We start from the raw sequence: 6,794 nt of genomic DNA on the forward strand, positions 1-6,794 counted from the left end.
GGAGTGCCAGATGCCTCTGTGCCAGGACTCAGAGTGAGTAAGATTTTATGTGTACCCTTTAAGAGTAGAGCCTTGGTTTCCTATAGCCCTCTGGCTCTCCTGGGCATAAGCCCCACTGGTTTTCGAAGCCAGCTGTTATGAGGGCTCAACTTCCTGGTGTGGGTCCCCAGGGCTAAGATGCCCAGTGTGAAGCTCAAACCCCTTGTTCCTTAGGGAGGACTGCCGTGTTTGTTGTATCCCCTGCTGCATGTGGTCATCACACCTGGGATATGGATGCTGATTACATTGAGTCTCTGCCTCTCCTACCTTCAATGTGGTTTTTTCTTTATATCTTAATTATAGAAGAGCTGTTCTACTAGTCTTCAGGTTGTTCTCAGAGAAAGTTGATCTATATATAGGTGTAGTTTTGGTTTGTCTATGGGAGGAGGTGAGCTCATGATCTTTCTACTTTGCTATCTTGATCCTGCCCCTTGTCATATTTTAGTTTCCTACTACTGCTGTTTTTTTTTAATTCAATGCAAGTTAAGTCTTTAACTTCATTTTATATAACTTCTATATTTAAATAACTTCTATATTTTTCTTAGTTTTATATATAATGTATTAATTTTGTTAACCTGGATAATAACTAAATAATGTAATAATCCATATTTTGTCATCAAATTTCTACTGGTCATGTATGCCTACATGGTTTGTAAACTTTCTAAGAACATTGGAAGCTGGTACAGTGCAACCGTTTTTTGATTAGGATACTTAGCTAGAGAGAAAGTAAATTATAGTTGCACTAATTTTATTTAGTGACAATTTAAATGTCTAAAATTTTATCATGCCATAGGAATATTATTCACTTTGAAATTGAAACTTAAATTCCCTCAAGTCAAATTTGTTGTGTTTTGATTGATTTATTTAATTGGCCTTTGTTTCATTAGTAATCATCTGTAATTAGGAATACTAGATGCTTTTGAAAATGTTTGAAATGACATATGTTGCTGCCTTTTGTACAACAGTAGAGCTTCTTAGCAAAGTCCTTAATGGTAACAAGTTGGCATCTAAAGCATTCGCCAAACTTGTTCATCAGGATGTCTGTCACCTTTATGTACCCAACTCTGGATTCAGTAGAAGTCAACATTCCACAGGACATTTTGGGAATTTGGGTGGATCCCATAGATTCAACTTACCAGTGTATAAAAGGTTCTGCTGACGTTAAATCCAACCAAGGAATCTTCTCCTGTGGACTTCAGTGTGTCACCATCTTAATTGGTGTCTTAATTGGATGTACAAATAGGGGTGTCCCTGATGTTTGTCATCAACCAGCCTTTGTATCACAAGACCTAAGCACTCTCAGTTGGAAAGGACAGTACTACTGGGGCTCTTCTTACATGGGGACCAATATCCATGCATTTCAGCCCCCATTTCTAAAAGAAATGGTAATAAAATGCAGAGCCAACTGACCAAAAACACAGCTCTCAGGTGGAATTCTCCCACTGGTTTTCAGCTATCAGTACAAGTGAAAAGGAGACTATCAAAATCTCACTGTCACCTCTGTTACTGGGTTGGTGTGCATTGTGTCAAATAGCTTCAACTGAGGAGGTCAACAGAAGACCTGGGCCAGCAATCTCGGTCCTTACGATAGCAAGTAAAGAATTGCAGACTACCACTTTGGGCTTAAGCACAAAGCAAAGTTTATTAAAGCATAGTTGTAATCTCAGAGGGAGAGTGGGCTGCTTCTGCAAAGTGAAACCAGCCCTTCTGTACAGGTTTAAGGGTGTTTATAAGGAGAATTCTGCGAGGAGGTGGGGTGTGATCATGGGTGAGTGACAGGGGGTCATTATTTGATTCACAGTCCTGAGTCATGTAACAAGTTCATTATTGTGCATGCCCTTACCCTAGCTTCACTAAGAAAAGTCCATGGGGCGGGGGGGAGCAAAACCACATGCAGATTTTATTATAATGATGGTATAATGAGTTCGGGTTTACTCTAGGTTTTATACGCCTGTCTAGTCTGGGCATGAGCAGCCCGGGGAAGTTCCTTCGTGTTACTGTGCTCCCTCTTTATTAGGAAAAGTTGCCCACCACCTGACCATAGTTTTGCCTGTTCTGGGTGGAGTCAGGGGAGGGTTCCCAGATGGTTGGGGTGTGACTTGATTACTCCCCTCTTTTCACCACCGTCACCTCCTTGCTGCTAATGTCTGACTAACTACCTAACACTTGTATGTGGAGATAGCCTATTCCCGGCAACTAAGGCTGCTTACAAGAGCCCTGAGTTGTCCAAGGTCTTGCTGACATTTATGTATTTTCAGAAAAGATATATCTTTTCACATTCAAGTGAGTGTCTTGTACTGTTAATGTCAAACTCAGGGCCATGGGTGAGGGAATGGTAAACTTAAAAGAATTCTTGGAACAGAATCCAGAAACTGGAGTTGGTACCACATGGAAAATGAAGGTGCCACTGCAGTAAATCAGTGGGGCAATAAGGGAGGACTAATTGCATACAGATCAAGAAAGCAGCAAGAGACATTTCTGAGCTTCCTCATCTAAAGTCTTGAATCTGCAGCTGCACACTACATAGATAAACTTTGTCCTCATATGCTTATAAACTGAACTGTGAAACTATTTTTCACATCTCTATCTTTTGAAGGTAGTTTTGTGCTTGTTTTGAAGGTGAATAGTCAACATTCACCTTCCTCTTTTGAGGAGCATATATATATCACTAAGTTCTAATAACATTTTTTTCTGTATTGCAAAATGTGATCTTGGAATAGTTTTGATTTTCTCCAAAATTCATTTTTCCTGCTGATTAAATCAAGATGTGTCCTGCTTGTTTATAAACTTCTGATAAATTCAAGCAAGGGTAAATGCCCCACATAAATTTATTACTATTATTATTATTAATGTTTTATTTTTTTAAGTATTACCAGTCAACTGTATACTGTTGCCACTTATAGTAATATAAAATTGCTGTCTACATGTGTTCTAATTAGGAACCTGTACTAGGGTATTTAATGAGAGCCACTCTACCCGATAAGACAAGAAATTTCAAGGTTCTCTGCATGATGAACATTTGTTACTCGCCTCACTGCCCGTTGTGGTTGGTGGGGAGGAGGAAAAGGAGACTCTACCCCACATAGTCATTCAGGGAACAAGGTGTCTTTTATACTTCAGTCTGCCATTATTAGTACATGGCTTCAAGGTTAGCCTGGTATCATCTATCTGAAAGAAGAGGGTAAGCATGGAGTATTCCATAGAGATTTTAGGGCATAGAATTGGTATATGTAATTTGCATCCACTTTCAAATGGCAAGAACTCAGTCACATGGCCCTACCTGACAGTTCTGAAGTGCAGACAGTGCTACATTGTAGAAAAACGACAGTTTTTCTGTATAGTTAGGGGGAAAAGAAAATAGTTTGGAGAAAGAACAACAAAGCATCCATCCGACTAAGTATCCAAGTGAGATTGGCATTTGAGAAAAGTTTTGAACACCAACATAGAATATTATTTCTTGGGATAAAACACTGAATTTAAATACAGTAAACTAATTTATTATTAGATACATCACATTAGCAAAGGACACTGACAATTTTTCTTCCATAGATAAGATTTTATTCCATACAGTAACACTTTGTTAACATCCCTCCTTCTTGCTCTGGTTTTGAAGTACAGAAATAATATTGATTTTTAAAAGCCTGGACAAAGAAGTCTTAGTTATTATCTGCAAAAGACAAAGACAGTTTAATGTCAATTTGAGACTAATTAATATACCATAAATTATTTTATTCAGTAAGGCTTTGAAATTTTCATTTAATTTATTTCTGAAAAGATTCCAGATTGACATAGTGGCAGGAGTGAAATATCACATCTCAATTGAGAATTCAAACGTTGATGAAAATGAGTAGCAGAATTTCAAGCTAATGAATCTTGAGCAGTTAAAAAGCAAGTCTTTAAGAATGTGAGACTATGAAGAGGATTATGAAATTGAATACTTTAACGACTTCATTGAGTTCTCAGGAATCATCTTTGATATAAAATTAACATTTTATACACACAATATAAATGTTAATTTTATTAGGATGCTTACACATATTAGAATACTTGCATATTGGAATATGTTTTTAGTTTCCTCCTGAGAATGCCACATGTTCAATAAACAGACCTGCTTCTCTTTCTCTCTCTCTCTCTCTCTCTCTCTCTGGCGAGCACGTGCGCTCGCACTTTCTCTCTCTCTCCCTCTCCCTCCCCCTCTCCTCCTCTCCTCTTGCTCTTTCTCTCTGTTCATCTGTCTTTCTGAGAAAGCAGCTGGTCTTTATCCTTATAATACTTCTCCCCTTTCACTCTAAGGGTTGCCAATCAACACATTTAATTATGCATTTGACTTTATTTTCACAGCACAATGATTATGTGATGACTGGATAGTGTTGACATCAGTGTAAGTAGTTAAAAATCTGAAAATAAATTAATCTGTTCTGCTAATTATTTAGAATGCTTGACAGCTCTGATCAAACATTCTATGTCAGCCTTTTCTAAGATGAAGAGTTTAGCAGGATTTATTTATCAAAAACTGTTAGGGACATCCACTCAATGTTATCATGTGATATTTGATAAAAGATTCTCAGAACCTTTAATACTCCATTGTATATTTTGAATCTATAGACGGTGCATAGTTTGTCCTCACAGAAAAATATTTTGTGTGTATGTCTTTCATATTCAGGAAATTAAATGTAAATATTTCAAGACTAATATAATGAGAAATAAATATGCCTTAATTATATAAAACTAGATTAAAATTTACTTAACTGAGAATTCACACCTATATTCATTTAGACAAAGAGAGGCATTTGGGGAAAAGTAAGAGGAATATAAGTAAGGGAAGTTGTATTATTAGATAGATAGGTAGATAAAACATAGACAAAAATGTTGAGAGATTTAGATAAATTTATTTTTTATATGTTTTTGGTATTGTTGTTTTATTATGGGTTAAATGGGTACTCCCTAATAAGCCTTTCAGGTTGGTCTGAGAAGTCTTACTGGAAAATACCACTGACAGCCTCATAAGTGGTAAATGCTACCATAATCTGAAGTATGTTGTTTCCATCTTTGACCAAAGTTCTGTCAGAAAAACTACAAATTTTTAATATTCCCAGCAATAAGGAGTTTAATACAGGGCATCAGAAGCTTTTGCAATAATTGGTAGGCTGAAGAGTAAGGGTCCTGAATTAGCTTGGGAAATCCAGAAGTGCTGGCTCTTCCCGCATTATAACACACAAGTGATTTGGGGATGTTTTCCAGAAGCCACTGCAAACTTGTATTCTACATAGTTCCCATGCAACTGTCTTCAGCTCTCATCTAAGAATACTTTCAATTTCTATTCTGTCTTCCAAATCTTCTGCAAATATCCCTCATTGGCAGAAGAACCAGAATTTTAACTCTGCTTGCAAAACATCTTAGAGACTGTAATTTTCTATCTTGCTCTATAGGAGAGAGTATAAAAAAGAGAATTCAACAGTTGAGAAAAGATAATATTAAACGGTATACCTCTTTTTTGGTATCTATAAACTCCAAACCACAGTGATAAAACAATGTATGTGCCTAACAGGTTTTAAGTAACTTTTGTGTACAAATGAACCCATGGTCACTCTTTCTTCCAACAACATATTCAGAGCCCCAGTGCTTACTCTCTATATATCTGTAGATTAGATTGATCACTTTTCTAGTCCATCTGCAACTGTGCTATACTTAGTGGCTATTGATAGTAGTGTATAGTGGAAGTGATACAATTGCATTCCAGATCTAGATCCTAAGTGGCTATGCACTTATGCCTGTCTCTGTGGATTACTTGTACTGGAGCCCTGAGTTTTCGTATGAACAGTCTGACTTCTCTGTAAGCACCACACATGAAACAACCACATGGAAAATCATTGGAACTACACAAAGAGAGAGAGACAATCAGCCAGAGACAGTGCAGTGTACAGTAGGTACCCGCTATTCCAGATCCAGCCACGTGAGACAACCTGAGCTGGAATGGCTTAGCTAAGCCCATTCCAAATTCCTGAGCCAAACAAATCATGAGAGAGAATTTTAAAAATACTTTATATTTAGAGGAATAGAAAATTTAGGAAGGAAATTCCTTCCTCATATTAATCATGGTTCTCTAGAGAAACAAAACCAATTCAGCAAGGTGAATACAGGAAGTTTTTAAATGCCAATTGCTTTTTCTCTATTTGTATTAAAACAAAACACTTAGGAAAGCAAAATATCCCATATATGGTATCAGTAAAGTTGTAAAATATTCATAATAAGCTGTTTGTTGTTGTTGTTGTTTTGCGGTACACGGGCCTCTCACTGTTGTGGCCTCTCCCATTGCGGAGCACAGGCTCTGGACACGCAGGCTCAGTGGCCATGGCTCACGGGCCCAGCCACTCCACAGCATGTGGGACCTCCCGGACCGGGGCACGAACCCGAGTCCCCTGCATTGGCAGGCGGACTCTCAACCACTGCGCCACCAGGGAAGCCCCATAATAAGCTTTATAAGAATGTTATATGGCATATATTAAAAAATGTAAAATCTTCAAAAGACATAAAATTAGATGTTTTGGGGTGGGAAAACAATATAAAATTCCAATATTCTCAAATTAATGCAATTAGTGCTATTCATTAAGAAGTTCAACAGGTTTTTGTTGTTGCTATTGTTATTGAGGCAAATGATCTGAAAGTATGTAAGAAATGAGAAATATCTAAGAGTAGCTGCAGTGTTTGAAAAGAATTAGTTCAGGTCACCATTATGTGTCTCTCATTTCTTTCAT

At 37.4% G+C, this 6,794-nt stretch overlaps 1 pseudogene; it reads left to right on the forward strand.

Moving 5' to 3' along the window:
- Window positions 1-952: 952 nt before the first annotated feature.
- Window positions 953-2,535, forward strand: LOC132519083 (inositol polyphosphate 1-phosphatase-like; annotated as a pseudogene).
- The last annotated feature ends 4,259 nt before the right edge of the window (window positions 2,536-6,794 follow it).

Source organism: Lagenorhynchus albirostris, chromosome 4 (genome assembly GCF_949774975.1).
Source record: "Lagenorhynchus albirostris chromosome 4, mLagAlb1.1, whole genome shotgun sequence".
Classification (NCBI taxonomy): domain Eukaryota; kingdom Metazoa; phylum Chordata; class Mammalia; order Artiodactyla; family Delphinidae; genus Lagenorhynchus; species Lagenorhynchus albirostris.